The sequence below is a fragment of the Macaca mulatta genome, chromosome 5 (assembly GCF_049350105.2).
Source record: "Macaca mulatta isolate MMU2019108-1 chromosome 5, T2T-MMU8v2.0, whole genome shotgun sequence".
NCBI classification, from domain to species: Eukaryota; Metazoa; Chordata; class Mammalia; order Primates; family Cercopithecidae; genus Macaca; species Macaca mulatta.
The window spans coordinates 141,592,215-141,607,610 of record NC_133410.1 but is presented as its reverse complement, the minus strand read 5'-3'; positions in this window follow the sequence as shown (position 1 = coordinate 141,607,610).

Sequence of the window (15,396 nt, the reverse complement as noted above, 5' to 3'; positions counted from 1 at the left end):
GATAAGTGACATTAGGCATTTATCAAAACCCATAGAACTTTACAGCAAAAAGAATGAACCTTACTACACACAAATTTATATTTTAGAAGATTTGGGGGTTTTATAAATTAAGGCAGACTGTGACTACACGATCAATATGTTTTAAAGGAGTATGAAACAACCTTACTAAAGGGAATGTAGAGAAAGTGCTGACCTAAGTAACTCTGGAAATGAGTGGAGAGAATGTACGACTAAAAGCAAGAGACTTCACAAGCACAGAACTCTAGTTGACACAGTTGTTTCCTACAGGGGTACACACTAATTTCAGTATTACCAAATACGTATACTGGAATTGAACAATTAAGAATGTCCATGATAGATGGTGGGAGCCAAATTTCCCATGTTTATCATGAGAATACACTGATAAACAAGGAGATGAAGTTTAAAATGATTCTTGAGATAAAAAGACAAATAGTTGGAAACATCATTAGAACTCATCTTTACCTGAATATAGAAACAGATGGTTACATATGAAAATATTATATAGATATACACATCTATCATAGTTTACATACACACATATTTTCCTTTCTTTATTATCAGCAAGACTTCAAAAGCAGTTGGCCCCTAGTAGCAACAAGCAAACCTAATTCCTAAATCTTGCTTTGTAGTACCATTGTTTAATAAAAACAATTAGGACTCTTTGGAGATATGGCTTGTTCTAGGACTTGAGAGGAAAAATACATTATGAGCTTGGGGGATCTGAAGTACCAGAAAGTAAGGACGTGCTCAAACAAAACGAAGCAAAACAAAACAAAACAACACAAAACAACTATGTTAATGGAACAATGAAACATGAGGGCTAACTGAAAGAGCTTTCAATAGTCAGAGATAGAATAATTTGAGGAACAAATTAAAGTAGTACTGAATTATATTAATATATTGAATTATAATCCAACATACACAATTAATATCCATGCATTCATACTGATATAAATAAATGATTGAATAACTACATCAAGAGGTGAGAATAGACAGATGGCTTATGCAGAATTCTGGATAATTTATATAAAATCCCCACCCACAAGCGAAAAGGTTTTCTACTGCTTAAGAGTAGGCTGTGACTGGGTGCAGTGGCTCAAGTCTGTAATCCTAGGCATTGAGAGGCCGAGATGAGAGAATTGCTTCAGCTCAGGAGTTTGAGACCAGCCTGGGCTACATAATGATACCATATCTCTATGAGAAATTTATAAAACTTAGCCAGGCATGTTGGCATGCTCCTGTAGTCCCAGCTATTGGAGTGGCTGAGCTGGGAGGATCACTGAAGCCCAGGCAGTCAAGGCTGCAGTGACCTGTGATGGTGCCACTGCATACTCCAGCTAGATGACAGAGCTTGACTCACACAATGTAAAGGGCCATTTGCCATCTCTCTAAAAAAGTATTTACTAAACATGAGCGGTATTGCATAAAACATGAATCTTTTCTTTCCTGGGACATGAGTGTTTGTCTACTTGCATTGAAACTTCATACAAAGTGTTTACAATAAAACTATTATGAATTGGATTTTGAACAGTCTGAATTTGGTGGGGATACAAATGGGAAAAAGACAATATCCCCGATTAAAGGCTTATATGTGCTCAAATATCCCTTCCTTTCTTCTGGGGGTCATCTATTTCAGTAGTAAGAATACATTACATTTTAGTAAGTAAGGTTGGCTTGCAAATATATTTAATGTTCCTATCAAAATCCAATTCACTTTTTATTTATTTTCCCCCCCACAATATTGCAATGTGTCAGAGAAACATGGTTTGTTTATTCATGGTTATTCCTCTCTGTCCTACTCTTCTCTCTCATTTCTGAATCTTTCAGGATAAGGGTGGAAGAAGTAGGGGTTAGAATTTAGGTAAAATAAATTAAAGCATTTTTATTTGTATTTTTTGTTTATTTGCCTACTTTTAATTTGAAAAACTTCTTGTTGCTAGGTTCATTTTGCACAAGAAAACACATAAGTTCTTCCTAGGACAAAAGATGGGCATTCAGGCAGTCCTTTCATCTCATCTTATGCTTTAAAATGGTTCTACCCATCTCTCCATATACAGAATTGTAATGCAGGTGCAGCATATATATAAATCTATGTGTTCACATGTGTCCCAAGATCCTGATGGCATATGCCAAGGTCTCCCCAAAACTCTCTTGTCATGCTCTGTTCTATGAATAGCACTAAATTAGGGCTATTATTTTCTGCAGCTGGCTGATCATTTGGGCACCTTGGGATGCCCAATCTCCTCATTTATGGGTTCCTTCAATCTCTCTGAGTATATCTCTTGATGCACAGTCCCTCAGCCATGATATGTTTTCCAAAGACAATGTCTTCCAAATATGATATATTCAACTATTTCAAATACGTGTGGTGACATAAGAGAGAAAAACTTTGAGTACTATTTGTAAAGCTCTTCAGGGAGTTTCCAGAAGTTATCTACGCTTTCTGTATCAACTGTTGTTTTAATCATTGTGACTTTACCTGTAATTATGGACTCTTAAAATAATTCCTCATTATGGGACATACACAGTAATTGTTTGAACATCTATTACAGACTTGACTGGGACTCTATCACCTTCATGCTCCGGCTTGGTGATTAAATTAGTAGAACCATAGAATGTCATACGTTTGAAAATAGAAAGTTGAAATGTACTTAACAAGGAATCTTTCAGCTGGTGAGTAAGTAAAGATATTTGGTGATGGAAAACACTATACTCTTCACTCTGAGTCACCACTACCACTAAAGTGATATTGGCAAGCTAATTAAAGTAATTATGCATATTCAACATTTCAAATATAGGAGTATTACGTCTTTATTGTGGTAAAATACACATAATATGAAATCTATAATTTTAACATTTTAAGTGCACAGTTCAATGGTATTAACTGCATTAATAATGTTGTTCAACCCTCACCACTATCCATCTCGGTAAGTCTTTTCATATTGTAAATTAAAACTCTGTATCCATTGAACAATAACTCCCTATTCCCTTTTCCCCCTCATGCGTCACAACCACCATTGTACTTTCTGTCTCTATGATTTTGACTACTGAGAGAACTTCATGTAAGAAATCATACAGTATATTTCTTTTTGTGACTGACATTTCATTTAGTATGCTGTCCTCAAGGTTCATTCAAGTTGTAGCATATGTCAGTATTTCATTCTTTTATAAGGCTGAGTAATATTATTTGTAGTTATATGCATGTTGAGCATCCCTAATCTGAAAACCCCAAATGTGAAATGCTCCAATACCTGAATCTGACTTTTTGATCACTAACATGATGCCACAAGTGAAAAATTCCACACATAAGTACTTAGCACAAACTTTGTTTCATGCACAAAAATATTAAACATATTGTATAGAATGACTTTCAGGCTATGTGTGTAAATTGTACATGAAACACAAATGAGTTTCTTATTTATACTTGAGTTCCATCCCCAATATATATCATTATATATCATATTCCAAATTCCAATAATATAAAAAATCTATGACACTCTGGTCTCATGTATTTCAGGTAAGGGATACTCAACCTGTTCCGCATTTTGCTTATTCACTTACCTGTAGAAAGGCACTTGGCTGCTTTCATGTTGTAGCCTTTGTGAACATTGCTGCTATAAACATAGGTACACAAGTATCTCATCGAGATTCTGCTTTTAATTCTTTTGGCTATATACTCATAAGTGGAATTACTGAATCATATGGTAATTCTATATTTTTTTTTTTTTAGGAACCATGAGTATTACATTTAAATTCATCTAAGATGACTATAGAATACCATCTTTTTGTCTTATTGAATGTTTGAAATTTTGTAAGTGATCTAACATATCAAATGCAGATTTTGAGGTTTTGTTTTAAATAATATAATTAAGCAGTATATACTTAATATATGAAGTATATTAAATGTTATTTGTGAGTGATTCTGAATTATTTTAGATCTTAAAATGCTACAATTAAAACATTATAATCATCAGGATTTGTTACTCAATAGCAGTTACAATAACACTCAAACTTTCTGTTTCATCATTTTGGTTGTTTGTTTACACAGGATATAAGAGCAAGACAGTTATTGTTGATTAGTTTAGGGTGTAATATCAATCTACCATCCTAGGAAAACAATATCATTTGTTCTCAAACATCTATTCATATTGGGATGTTAGTACATCTTATTAAAAGGGAGAGACAGGTTTCGCACTAGGGAATAACTATGCATCTTTTATTTAACCTATTCCCCAACAAAACTAGAATGTTCCAGGGGATTGAAGAGGATTCAGGCCAAACTCTGGGACCCAACTCTATCCGCTTAAGAGGTTATAATTTCCCCTGCAATCAATATGAGAAATGATGGTACAGTGAATATATTTAATAGTTGCATTTATCTTGTCAGTGTTTTGACTAAGTCCACCAAATCTCTATCCTGATATTTATTCATTTGGTCCCCATAAGCTCAAAAATTAGGAAGTTTCTCTTCTTAATTCTGTCCATCCAGTAGAGGTCTTTAAAATAATTCAGCAGAGGCAAGTATTATTTCTGGTGAGATAGACTTTATACTCTATAAAATACAGTATGATTTCTTACATAATAATTGCCTCTAATGTGTCCTGCTGGGATTGATTATAGTTTGTCTATAATTGAGTGAACTAACTATACAAGGATATTAGATAGCTACAATTTTAAATAAAATAGCAGATCAGTTTTCAGTATTCACATTTACATTTTCATGTTAATTAATGTCTTGTTTTACCTACCACAAAAGCAACTGAAAAATCAGAAGCAGAGAATGAATGAAATATATTTAGCTCATTCAATCTCCTTGTCCATTTGTATTTCTAGTTATGTTGTTGGAGAAAGTTATAAAATTATTTAATTTTTCTGGATCTTTTCAGTCTTTCCTAATGGAGGTTACTCATCCAGTCTAAATTTAAGTATCTTTTACCTTCCTTGTGAGATAGCAGGGAGTTATAATTAATACATGTGGAGTGTTTAGTTATCACAATGCCTGGCAAGGTTAATTATTGTTATGATTGTTAAAAACTTTTCAAAAGGGAAATATTTCTAAAATTTCTATTGTTACTTATTCTTAAATATTTGCTCACCGAATGAATCACATTTGGAAAGGCTTCCTTAGGATTTATTGAATAATAAGTGAATATATTTTATGTTCAACAACTGGCACAATTCTTTCTTAGATTCTATTAAGCTTATGTTATATGTGTATTGAATTAAGCCAAATGTCATAGTATGTCCTTCTTATCTACTGTGTATGGAACAAAGATGTCTACAGCATCCTTTTTCGGAAGTCACTTATTTTAATTGTATGGTTAATTACTATGGTTTCATTAGAAGTTCTTACTCAGGAAGCGTAGAGTGTTCTTCCCCTTCAGTTTGCAGTTAGGCTATGAGCTGCTGTTTGCTCTCTCTACTCGCCATCTTCTCTGGCCTCAAGGAAAGTATAGGAAAGTGGTATAATCCAGGCTGAGTGAATATACAACTTTATTTTTCCCACAAGGTATGTATGCATACCTGTGTAGGGAAAGGAATGTTTTAAGTGATTTCTCACTTGGACTGGCCCAAAATCACACTCACAAAAAAACTGTCACAAGGGTATTTTCTTAAGATGCCTAACATCTCCTCTCTTGTTGACACGATTGTGTCCCTTAATTTATGTACCTTCCCCGGTTGACACATCTGCTTTCCCTTCGATTCTCTACTATCTTCTTGTAAAAAATACCTGCAAACCCATAAAAATATTGAATTAATGATAGGGTCTATTCTTCTTCTTGACATGTATTTCCATTATTACAAACTCATTCAACTTGGGCTATAACCAAAAGTTGCACCCTGAAAGTCAGTGATGCTTGGTTACGAAGTCCATATTATATAGAACATCCTACTGTTTGATAGCTACTGGACCAAGTGTGAGCAAATTTTCTACAGGTTAGACTTCTTTTATTCAATGTGAACTGCTCCCTCCCTTCCCCACACCTTGTGAAATACTAGCATGCCTTTAACTCTTAAGTTTTCCTAAGAAGCAACGTGAATCTTCGAAGTTGATACAGTAAAAGGCATACTGGTGAAGCAACAGAAGACCATAAATCAGAGTAGGAGAGAAAATGTTTTTTTAATTAGAGGATTTCCATTCTACCACACAGAGAAGAGAAACTTTTAATTTTCTTCATGCTTTATCTTAGAGCTCATTAGAATACTAAAGCAACTACATTGTTCTTCAAGGGATGCTACCTTTTCTAACCTCTGGGAATTGATAATTCTAAATTCTGGATAGACTTTGATCCTCCTCTGAGTGCGTAAGTAGCTATTTTCCCATGTCAGTTACAAAGGGGAGTCTAAAACTGTTATAAAGTGCACCCAAAGGCATGACATCTTATTTCTAACTGTATATTATGCCTCAAATGTGTACTGTTGGGTAGTCACCAGATAATTAAAAATAAAAGCAACCACAGCAATGGAACAAATAATTGAAATAGAAGAGTCTCCTGGTTATGAAAATGCTCTTAGGATCAATGTACTTTGAAATATATACTACCTATCAGAAAAACCTATCATTTTTGAGACTTTCTCTGGGAAATAAGAACAAAATACACATGCACACACACACAAATTATGAAGCCTCATAATCTTGAAATGTTTGGTTTATTATCTCTATTATTTATAAGGATACTGAAAATTATCAGGTTTACCTAACTTGTCCAGATTAACACAGTTGGTAAATGGTGAATCAATATTTTCAAGTCAATTTTGTTTGATTTCAAAGCCTGTAGAATTACATCATTGTGCTCAAATATTTTTGCAAATACTAGTGCTTTAATTCCATGCCCAAACTTCCAAAGATATGTTTGATTATTTTATCAGGTAATAGGCAATATGGCTTGTGAATTGAATTTTCTTCAGTTCCATTCTCATGGCTCTCAACTCTCACTTCCGTCTTTCTCATTTGTTTGTACTTTAAAACCCATATTTTAATAACATATTAAGAAAAACATAATTTTCTGTTATAATTTAACAAATATCTGTCTTGAGCAAAATTTAAAATGAGGTAGAAAGTATGTGCATATTTGCATAAGTGAACTAGGAAGAGATGGATTGCATAGAAGACTACTGTTAATAATATTTACACTTTAGCCAAACCATCTTAAGGAAGTTCAATCAAAACTCTATTTCTGGGCCGGACGCAGTGGCTCATGCCTGTAATCCCAGCACTTTCGGAGGCCGAGGCAGGTGGATCATGAGGTCAGGAGATCCAGACCATCCTGGCTAACTTGATGAAACCCCATCTCTACTAAAAATACCAAAAAAATTAGCCAGGCCTGGTGGAAGGTTCCTGTAGTCCCAGCTACTCAGGAGGCTGAAGCAGGAGAATGGCATGAACTCAGGAGGTGGAGCTTGCAGGGAGCAGAGATCACGCCACTGCACTCCAGCCTGGGTGACAGAGCGAGACTCCATCTCAAAAACAAACAAACAAACAAACAAACAAACAAACAAACTCTATTTCTGGCTGATAGGAAATTAGCAATTGTGTGCTATTTTATAGTGTTATTATGAAAATATTTTAAAAATCTACCCTATGACTTTATGATCATCAACAAGCAAAAGAAAGACAAAAGCAAGCAAATAGCATTTTCTTCTCAATGATTAGTGAAAAATCCTCTTTACATTCTTATTCAGAATAGATGAGTGTTTGTCATATTGGCTATAAGTCAAAACTAATTTTCTTCTATTGGCTTACATAGTATGGACTTACTTAGGCTTGTAGAGTATTTGAATAAATTGTCAATACTTTAAAATCAATAATAATATATAAATTCAAACATTTAAATTCTAACATTTATTTTTAAAATCAGAATATCTGACAATATCAAGTTTATATGGCATAAACCAAATATTTTATGTATATCAGAATTGAGTCACCACAATTTATCAGCAATGTGATACAGTTTGGGGGGTGAAAGATAATTCCATTAAATTGCATTTCTCAGTATCAGACAGAAGCCAGATTTGTCTCTGGCAAATGGAGAGGTAGGGTTATGAATTATGAGCTATGAGTCTTACAGTCATCAATGTCTCTAGTGCTCTCTATTTCCAAATGCTAAAGCTAAGTGTCAATAGTTATTGCACTATTATATTTCTTTTAAAAAAGAAAAAAATATTTACCATATTTGCCCCCAAGAAATTAAGGAAATAAAAAACGTATGTTGACAGAATAATTTGCTTAAAGGGTCTATGCATTATCTTTGTCAAAACATAGTAATCTGTACTTCATTCTAATATTACATTCTATACTATTCATTTTGATAGCATTCTGGAAATTATTAAGTGTACCAGTTTAGTATGTGTTACATTTTATTGCTATTATAATTAACCAGGCAATATAAGAATTTGAAACTTGCTAATTATCCAGATAAAAAGGTGTTATGTAATAGAATTCTCCAAAAACTACTGTGGAAAGGGAAGTTCTTGAGTTTTTCAGAATTCCAAGTTATAAGAAATATTTTTGGATGGTAATATGAATTTTATAGTATAAAATGCTGAATTTGCATTCAAGAACACCAAGATCCCACTACTGCTAGTACTACTCCTATTGCTGCTATTATTAGTACTACTATCCTACAAGAACCATATACTAAAGTAGGAGAAAGTACATGCTAATTTTAATCTTGAAAAAGAAGATCCTCTTTAGATCTCTTCATTATAAGCTAGTAAAATATATACTTTTTATTTCTCTAACTATTGATAACTTCTTTTTAGGGGAATGAAAGTAATCAACATTCATGAAGAAAAAATTTCAGGCTATATTAGCAGTAGGCAGTGCAATTTATAGACAGAATTTCTCAGAGTCAATATTCTAGTTGAGACAGAATTGCATCATTTTCAATTATTTTCTATTAACACTGAAGTTTTAAATAATGTTCAGCATTATACATTTTATTTTTTCCATCTGAATAGACTTGGATGATTCTCCCCCAGGAACGAAGGTGTAGGAGCAAGGCAATGACTTTCTAAATATTCAAAAGTAATTATAAGGGGTATCTATAAAAGATAACTTCATAGGAATCAAGTTAAATTCACTAAACTGACTACTTTGGGCATCAAGTGTGAAATGACTTGTTCTTCCGTAGTTGTAAAGACATACCATTGAAATGAAAATTTATTATAACTAACCTGAAACTTTCTGATAAACCATGTGTTATATAAATATACAGAGACATATTTGTATATTTCATGTTAGTTTCCAATGCCACATGAAAACATATATATGACTATGTCTACATACAAATATAGGTATGTGGGTACATATAATATTTAGATATGAATATATATATGTGTATAGATGGATCACTAGATCTCTCCAAGGCATATAGAAAATCATACTGTCTTATAGACAAAAATAAACGAGAAATGCCTACATGAATAATTTGTTCAAAAAATGTAAAGCCTAGCAAAGAACTGTCATGTCTTAATGTTATTTTTTAAAGTTTTAATTATTATGGATACATACTATTTGTACATATTTATGGGGTCCATTTGATATTTTGATATAAGCATACCATGTGTAATGATTAAATCAGGGGTAATTGGGGTGTCCATCACTTCAAGTATTTATAATTTCTTTTTATTAGGAACATTCAAATTCTACTCTTTTGGTTATTTTGAATTACATAATAAATTATTGGTAACTATAATTACCTTTCCATATAACTGAACACCAGAACTTATTCCTTCTTTCTAACAATATTTTGTACCCATTAACCATCTCTTCTTTATGCCACTCCCCAATACACTTTACCTCTGGTAACTATTTTTCTACTCTATCTTTGTGAATTCAGTATTTTTTTAGGTCCCATATATCAGGGGAACCCACCCCGATAATTCAACCTGAGTCCTTTTCTATTTCCCCTAAGTGTTGGCCAGTCTGAGAAATAAAGGGAAAGAGTACAAAAGAGAGACATTTTAAAGTTAGGTGTCCAGGGAAACATCACATGTCAGCAGGTTCCGTGACGCTCCCCAAAGTTGCAAAACCAGCAAGTTTTTATTAGGGATTTTCAAAAGGGGAGGGAGTGTACAAATAGGGTGTAGGTCACAGAGATCACATGCTTCACAAGGTAATAAAATACTACAAGGCAAATGGAGGCAGGGCAAGATCACAAGACTGGGGCGAAATTAAAATTGCTAATGAAGTTTCGGGCATGCATTGCCATTGATAACATGTTATTGGGAGACAGGGTTTGAGAGCAGACAACCAGTCTGACCAAAATTTATTAGGTGGGAACTTCCTCGTTCTAATAGGTCTGGGAGTGCTACAGGAGACTGGGACTTATTTCATCCCTTATCTACAACTGTAAAAGACCAACGTCCCCAGAGCGGCCATTTTAGAGACCTCCCTCTAGGAACGCATTCTCTTTCTCAGGGATATTCCTTGCTGAGAAAAAGAATTAGTGATATTTCTCCTATTTGCTTTTGAAAGAAGGGAAATATGGTTCTATTCCACCCGGTTCTCAGGCAGCCAGACCTAATGGTTATCTCCCTTGTTCCCTGAACATAGCTGTTATCCTGTTCTTTTTTCAAGGTGCCCAGATTTCATATTGTTTAAACAACTTATGCAGTTAACACAATCATCACAGGGTCCTGAGGCAACATACATCCTCCACTTATGAAGATGATGGGATTAAGAGATTAAAGACAGGCATAGACGGCCGGGCACGGTGGCTCACGCCTGTAATCCCAGCACTTTGGGAGGCCGAGGCGGGCGGATCACAAGGTCAGGAGATGGAGACCACGGTGAAACCCCGTCTCTACTAAAAATGACAAAAAAAAAATTAGCCGGGCGCGGTTGTGGGCGCCTGTAGTCCCAGCTACTTGGGAGGCTGAGGCAGGAGAATGGCGTGAACCCGGGAGGCGGAGCTTGCAGTGAGCCGAGATCGCGCCACTGCACTCCAGCCTGGGCTGGGCGACAGAGCGAGACTCCATCTCAAAAAAAAAAAAAAAAAAAAAAAGACAGGCATAGGAAATCACAAGCATATTGATTGGGGAAGTCATAAATGTCCATGAACTCTTCACGATTTATGTTCAGAGATTGCAGTAAAGACAGGTGTAAGAAATTATAAAATTATTAATTTGGGGAACTAATAAATGTCCATGAAATCTTCACAATTTATGTTCTTCTGCCATGATTTCAGTCAGTCCCTCCATTTGGGGTCCCTGACTTCCTGCAACAACCATATATTAGGGAGAACATGATATTTATCTTTCTGTGCCTGGCTTATTTTACTTAACACAGTGTCCACCAGTTCCATCCATGTTGTTTCAAATGACAGGATGGATAAATAATATTTCATTATATATATACACATTTTCTTTATCCATTCATCTGTTGGTGAATAATTGGGATTATTCAATATATTGGCTATTGTGAACAGTGCTGCAATAAAGATGAGAGTGCAGATAACTCTTTGATATACCAATTTTCTTCCTTTTGGATATATGCCCAGGAGTGAGATTCCTGGATCAAATGATAGTTACGTTTTTAGTTTTTTGAGGAATCTCCATACTGTTCTCCATAGTGGCTGTAGTAATTTATTCTCCCAACAGTGTATGAAGGTTCTCCTTTCTCCATATTCTCAACAGTATTTGTTATTGCTTGTCTTTTGGATAAAAGCCATTTTAACTGGTGTGAGATAATATTGCATTGTAATTTTAATTTGCATTTCTCTAATTAGTGATGTTAAGTATTTTTTTAATATACCTATTGCCCATTTTTATGTCTTCTTTTGAGAAATGTGTATTCAGATCATTTACTCATTTTTTAATTGGATTCATATCTTTATTGCCATGGAAGATAAAGAACTTAAAAAGTCCTTCAAAAATATTAGAAAAGACTTCTAGTTACACATGCCATCTTCTTAACTATATTCCACAATTGTTAAACTTAAAAGTTGGATTTAACTAAATGTTGTATTTCATATTGATTTAAAATATAGTTTTGAATTATTATATTTTTATAGCATAGGGCATTGGAAGATTTTTAAATATTGATTTGCATTAAAATGAAATAATATATATTAAGAAACACATATTTTAGTGCAATCATTCTCTGCATGATGAATGTTGGTCATAATGAACTACGTTTATGATGGTGGTTCCATAAGATTTTAAATGAGTCTAAAAATTACTATCACCTAGTATTTCCTATAGTGTACCTTTAATCATTATTTTGGAGTGTACTCCTCCTATTTGTATTTTTTAAAAGCTAACTGCAAAATAGGCACAGGCAGGTCCTTCAGGAGGTATTCCAGAAGAAGGGATCATTATCAATGGAGACAACAACTCTATGCATGTTATAGCCCGTTAAGACGTCCCAGTGGAACAAGATGTGAAGGTGAAAGACAGTGGTGCTGATAATCCTGAGCCTGTGTAGGCTTAGACTAATGTGTGTGTTTGTGTTTTAGTGTTTAACAAAAACGTTTACAAAGTCAAATTATACAAAAATTTAAAAATGAAAAAAGCTTGTAAAATAAGTACATAAAAATATTTTGTACACTATGGAATGTGTTTGTATTTATACCTGTGTTACTACAAAAGAATCAAAAAGTTAAAAACAGTGTAAACGTTTATGAAGTAAAAAAGTTACAGTATACTAAGATGAATTTATTATTGAAGAAAGAGAAAAATACTTTAAATAAATTTAGTATAACAAAACTTATATCCAGTGTTTATAAAGCCTACAGTAGTGTGCAGTAATACTAGGTCTTCCCATTCTCTCACCACTCATTGACTTACCCAGAGCAACTTTCTGTCCTGAAAACTCCATTCATGATAAATGCCCTATATGGGTGAACTATGTTTTAAAATCTTTTATATAGTAATTTTACTGTATCCTCTCTATGTTTAGATACCCAAATACTCACCATTGATTTAAAATTGCCTATAGTATTCAGTACACTAACATGCTTACAGGTTTGTGACCTATGCAATCGGCCATACCATATAGCCTAGGGGTGTAGTGGGTTTGTGTAAGTATATACTGTACAATATTTGCACAACAGTGAAATTGCCTAAGGACTCACTTCTCAGAATGTATCCTTCTACTTAAGCAACACATCAATGCATGTCATTTCCCTCTCTTCTATACACATACCTTGAACTTCATCTTTGTGATAGGAAAACATACGTAATCTAAGTGCTGTTAATACATTAGGACTAAATAGTTACAGAGCTGACCTTGTCTTATCTTTCTTTGCAGGCTTTTAAAATAAGTTTGAGGGTTTCTGTTCTATGAACTAAAATTTAATAACATGCTTCTAGAAGGGAAAGGTCCCAGACTAAGAACATTTCTCCTTGAGAAAGTTCAGAGCCTGTATTTTCTAATAGTAGCTTCCAGGCAAAAAAAAAAAAAAAAAAAAAAAAAAAAAGACTTGCTCTTCCTCTTTTGTCTCTTCAGGTAAAGGAGTGGCTTATATATGAATTGAATTAAGTACATAAAAAATGATACATTTTATGTATAGACCTACTATTCAATTTACTAATATTTTTACCTGCCTTTTAAAATTAGATTATTAAAATAATGTTCTGATAAAAGGAATATGTTTAACATAGCTCTTCTATATATAATTATTCTGTATTTTATAAAATGACATTAGTAACTGATTTACCTAATATTGGGGCTTATTAAATTTATTAATTTAATTAGCATTATTGCTTATCAATTCTTATACAGTAGCAAATTATGTACTAGGTGAAAATATGAAATGCCTGTTTTTATACATATTTCCACACTGAGAATATTTGGAGTTTAACATTATTTCCTTTTAAAATTAAGATGCATGTAATAATCACAGCTGTGACCTGTGTTTAACAGTATGGATTCTGAATTTTAATCTAGTCTCCATACTTGAACTCAGAAAAATGAACTGAATCTCAGTTTTAAGACAGTACAAATTTATACAAAAACATTCTAATTATTCCAATTTTATTTCAATTAAATTACTAAAATATGTCTTTGATTTTGTTTGTTAGTTTATTTGAGACAGGGTCTCACTCTGTCACCCAGGCTGGAGTGCAGTGGTGTAACTGTAGCTCACTGAAGACTTTACATGCTGAAATGAAGTAATCTTCCAGGCTCAGCCTCTTGAGCAACTGGGACTATGGGTGTATGCCATCATGCTCAACTAATTTTTTTTTTAATGTTTTGGTAGAGACAGTCTCTTCTTATTTTTGAACTCCTGGACTCAAGCATTCCTTCTGCCTTGGTCTCCCAAAATGTTGAGATTACAGGTATGAGCTACTGCACCCACCCTCACCTTCATTTCTATTTAGGCATTTCCACTTCTTTTTTTTGAGACGGAGTCCCGCTCTGTCGCCCAGGCTGGAGTGCAGTGGCGCGATCTCGGCTCACTGCAAGCTCCGCCTCCCGGGTTCACGCCATTCTCCTGCCTCAGCCTCCCAAGTAGCTGGGACTACAGGCGCCCACAACCACGCCTGGCTAATTTTTTGTATTTTTAGTAGAGACGGGGTTTCACCGTGGTCTCGATCTCCTGACCTTGTGATCCGCCCGCCTCGGCCTCCCAAAGTGGTGGGATTACAGGCGTGAGCCACCGCGCCCGGCCGGCATTTCCACTTCTTATAACCAAGAATTTACTTTAGATTTTGTTGATATCTTTAGAAATAAATACAGGCCAAGCATATCAAACATTGAAAAAACCTAAGGTATAGTAAGTCATGTTCATTCACCAACAGAATATGCTACAAATGCACTAAGAATATCTATGACTTTATCACCTTTTAAACTTATATTCATTTATTAGAATACACTAACAAAACATTGATGATTTCTCATTTGAAGAGTGTATACTATATTAGAAATTAAGATATATATATATATATATATATATATTAGCACAAATGGTGTTTGGGTTTTATTCAAATTGATTTTCATTAAAAAGTAAAAGACACCTTACTTGTGTATACGTCAAAACTGAAAAAAGTAACTAAAGACTAGCAGATGAATCTATCTCCAATATCTAATCACTTCTCTAAAACTTGTCTGATTCTGTGATATGTTTGGGTGTGTGTCTCTTCCAAATATCATCTTGAAATGTAATCCTCAATATTCAATGTGAGATATAGTGGGAGGTGTTGGATCATGTGGGAGCATTCCTCATGAATGGCTTGGCACCATCCCTTTGGGGATGAATGAGTTCTCTCTCCATTAGTTCATGCAAGAGCGGGGTGTTTAAAACAACCTGGCCCCTCTCTCACTCCCTCTCCCTTACCATGAGATGTGCTTACTCCTTCTTTGTTTTCTACTATGACTGTAACCTTCCTCAGGCCCGTAGGAGAAGCAAATGACAGCACCATATTTCC